This window comes from Pinus tabuliformis, chromosome 9, assembly GCF_031772625.1.
Source record: "Pinus tabuliformis cultivar Carrire ecotype Pingquan chromosome 9, CPIR1, whole genome shotgun sequence".
Lineage (NCBI taxonomy): Eukaryota > Viridiplantae > Streptophyta > Pinopsida > Pinales > Pinaceae > Pinus > Pinus tabuliformis.
Window position 1 is genome coordinate 1,354,108,075 of NC_142307.1, and position 4,197 is coordinate 1,354,112,271.

Sequence of the window (4,197 nt, forward strand, 5' to 3'; positions counted from 1 at the left end):
AAGGAATCGTAGATATACTCCTGAAGCATAATTTATGAGATGTTAGATATGCCCTAATGCTTGATGATGGTGGTGCCTTCAGCCTTCTTATGCCTTGCACAAGTAGCCTGTCAATGAAATGTAACTGATCACTTCTAAAACACTCACATTGAAGATTTGGTTTTTCATAACAACAAAGACTTGCAAGAGTTTACATTACCTTTCAGCATCGGGCCTGGACATTGTCTTACGGCTTACAAATAGATCAAATCAAATAAATACATGCACAAATAGAAGATATAGAGAACCAAATATACCTATGTAAGATATAGAACAAAGAAAGCTTAAGGAATTAGTTTGAATTGTTATGAATGTTATTAGTATATGGATGGTTTCTTGTTTCTGGTTAAAATCTGATCACCAAATTGATGAATTGCTTGGGAACATATAATATGCTATTCTTTCTAGAGTTGAGACAGGCCCGAGAAAATTAGATCATCAACCATGTCTTTCACAAAGAAAAAGGAAACAACATATGGCAAATGCAACAATTCCACCTAGAGTAAAAAGTATATCGATCAAGCTTTCAATCTTCATCTTCTCATCCTTCAACTCATTTTGTTCTTTCAAATACTTATGATAATATTCCAAAACATTTTTGTAGTTCATAGTTCTATGGAATCTTGGAGCTCTTTTAAAGATGGCTAAACTGTTACGTCCATTTACATGGGCACCTCCCATGTCTTCCAACTACATTGCAAGATTAGTCAGCTTCAAGGTCGTATAAGAACCATCCCCAACACCATCATCTAAATTTCTACACTTCATCACAAGAATACACTGAACAATCCCAAAAGGAAGAATTTTATGGGCCACAAGTATGGTACCAAAGTGTATAAGTAAATCCTTATCAGTAGTCCAATGCTTTTGTCCTCCTAGGGGACTCCAACTAGCAAGGTTGGCTACTTTATTTTCCCTTCTATTTACAAGGATCCAATTAAGCCCTATGTTGTTCAGAGCTTACATTGTTATTTTCATTACAACTCTGCAGGGGACTTCCACATAGTGCTTCATTATTCACAAAATCAGAGCTTGGAAACCTATATAGACTTGCATGTATCATGTTATTGAGTCTATTTTATTAAACATTAGATTCCTCAACAGTATTGGGCAACATCAAGTCTGAAGTGCTACCAGAGAACTCATTGTTCTCAAGCCTCAGAGTAATAAAATTGATCATTGAAGTAAGACTCGATGGGATTTTCCCACTGATATGATTTTTCAATACATCAATTCTCAAGCAACGTTCTAATGCAGCAATGGTGGAAGGCAAGGGACCTGAGAAATAGTTACGAGAGAGAAACAGGAACTTAAGACTTCTCTAGTTCAAAAAATCAGGAATGGTGCCATTGAGTGAATTTCTCTTCAAGCTCAGAATTTTGAGCTCATGGTGACACGTTAAGGCATCAATTGGACCCACATGGTCGAGATCCTGGCGCAAAAGCCTTGCTACCTGGCCATTCTCACACCCAAATTCATACCACCTTTGTCTGCATGGATTCTTATGTGTCCATGAGAACTCCAAAGTGTTATTGATATTAGAGGAGGCCTTAAAAGATATCAATGCATGAAAATCTGATTTGCCTTGGAATTCACAATCTCTAAAGAAAAAGATAATCAACAACATTAAAAACATCACCATCTCTAGCCTTTCCATTGTAACTATAGAGAATGAGAATAAGTTTGGCACACAAAGTGGATAAATCAACAACCATATAAATATTTTGAAACCTCTCAGCCCATATTAATAACCCACTAGATTACTTCACTAGATTAGGATCTCTAAGCTCAACAAGCATATAAGGATTTTTAAATCTCTAGGCTCATGACTAACCCAATAGAAAATGGTATTCAAATTGGCAGCAACATTCCTAACTTGAGATTATGATTGGTCATTCCTAAAATATAATAGGTTATAGCCTCAGTCTCACATGGTTGATTGTACACTACAAGTTACAAAGTAAATATATGGATGCAATATAGGACATAGAGGTGCATGGACATGGCTATAATGTATGAAAATTAGAATTATATGTAGAATATCCTTGGAAACATGTGACACATCGATGAAGACTTTTCTTCAACCCAAATTCCTCAATTTTGGAACTGGTTAATAGGATTATGTAGTAAATCACATCATAATGTATTGATAACCCAAAAGGATGTCCAGTGATATAATGTCCAGAGCATTGTTAAGCGCAGAGGTAGATGTCAAATATGACATAGGATCACCATCCACTGCAATAAAAGTCATTGATCACCATCAATATAGGTCCCCAGTATGTGAATGGGTTGTTGTTATCATTTTTCTTAGGTCTATCATAGCATGGTTCTTTCACTAAAGAAGAATCGGTTAATGTTTTATTTTTCCCCAACTTGCAATGATTACCGCTTTTTGTATGGGAGACAAATTTATGGAAAAATATAATATATTCCATTTATATGGAAAAATGTATTTTGAGAAAAGTAACTAGTTCATGGTTTTGTGATTGTCATTAATACATTATGGTGTTGTCTAACTGAGTTTTATCTTTTAGATTTTTGGTTGAAATCTTGTGATTTTTTTTTAAAGTCAAATCATTATTTGATTTGTATCTGTCTCAAAATATACAACTACTGTTCGCAGATTTCCCCTGTAGCTCCATGGACATTTGTTAATCTATTCATATTTCAAAAACAATTAATAACATACATATATCAATTTTTTGTAATTCTTGTTTATATTATAACAAGGGAATTTATGGGCATTCTTGATAAAGTATTTATATGCTTGTTTTGTGAAAGGGTATCATTTGAATATTTTTGTTTAGATCCTTCATAATAGTTGGTATATTTTGAGTGAAGTGGTTTTTCCTTTTTGTGCCAACTTGCCAAGATAAATTGAAGACTGAAGTCCATTCCTGTAGCTTTTTCTAATTATGCATGAAGGCTTCTTGTGAAGGAGAAAAAATGAAGTTGGTTTGCTTTAATTTAATTGCACCGAGAATAGTTAGTTCAAGGTGCTTTAAAGCTAGGTGGGTGGATCTAGTTCTACTTCATGGCTTTTCTGCTAATCACTATAACATAAAAGATACGGAAGAACCAACAAATATTTATCTTTGTTACCATATTTAAACAATGACTGCTATAAAACTATCATTGTTGCATTTTTCCCTGGTATTTTTTTCGAGAGGGATAAAAAATGTTGAGGTTTGAACCTTGAGGTGTTTTGATATAACAGATCCATGGTTAAGATGGCTCTATGCCAATGTTAGTAAAGTGCATTCGAGGTGCCAATTTTTAGGTCAAAAAGCAATTGAACTTACCATGAGTTACTAAAATTTTAATCTAGTTCTTTTTTGTCATATTTATTTATTTTGTTATTAGCAGATTACAGTTTGAATTGTGTATTTTTGGATCAAGAACCAATTGAACTTACCTTGCATTATCCACAAGTGGAAAATGACCTTACGCTAGAGATTCTCTTCTTGCAAAGCTATATTTACACTTTTATTTGCAAGTATGACTCACCATTAACACCCAAAATTTTAGATATCAATGCACTAGATCATGGCATTGGTCAAATCAGTCCTAGGATGTGAACATTTAATTCCAGAGAAGTTCTATTTGTTGCTATGAGGCTCTATATTGATGTGAAACTCTATAACTAGGTAAGTTATAGGGGAATGTCTCATGAGAGTGAATTGTTTGACATGTCTAAATAAAACAAAAATTTGAAATAGCCAAGCCAAGGAGGAATGCTTCTTGTAAATTTATTCCACGAGAGATCAAGAACCTATAATTCTTTACAATTCTATAACAATTTGGGAACCTGGCCTAAAAGGCCACACATTCCAAGAGCTAAAATCTTAATTTGTCGAAAACTTGTAATATCTGTAAGAATATGGCCCTCATGAAAATTGATTAAGAGAATCAAGGTTGTGAGGTTCCTGCACTCTTGTAAGATAGTTAGAGCACTCGTAGCACCACCTACAACAACCCTCCCCATTTCAAATTTTTTCATATAAGACTTTAATAAGAAATGGGTCCCCTTTAGAATATAAATAAAATCAATAAAACGTTTGAAAATAAATTTTTATAATACGTCATATAAAAATTTGCTTTTAGCGTAGGTTAGATCGCAATCGCAATTTGCAAAACTTTTGAACCCATGGAAGA

The 4,197-nt window shown here is 33.9% G+C and overlaps 1 pseudogene; it reads right to left on the minus strand.

The window, feature by feature from the left end:
* Positions 1–477: 477 nt before the first annotated feature.
* On the minus strand, positions 478–3,464 carry LOC149153525 (putative F-box protein At2g36090; annotated as a pseudogene).
* Positions 3,465–4,197: the final 733 nt, after the last annotated feature.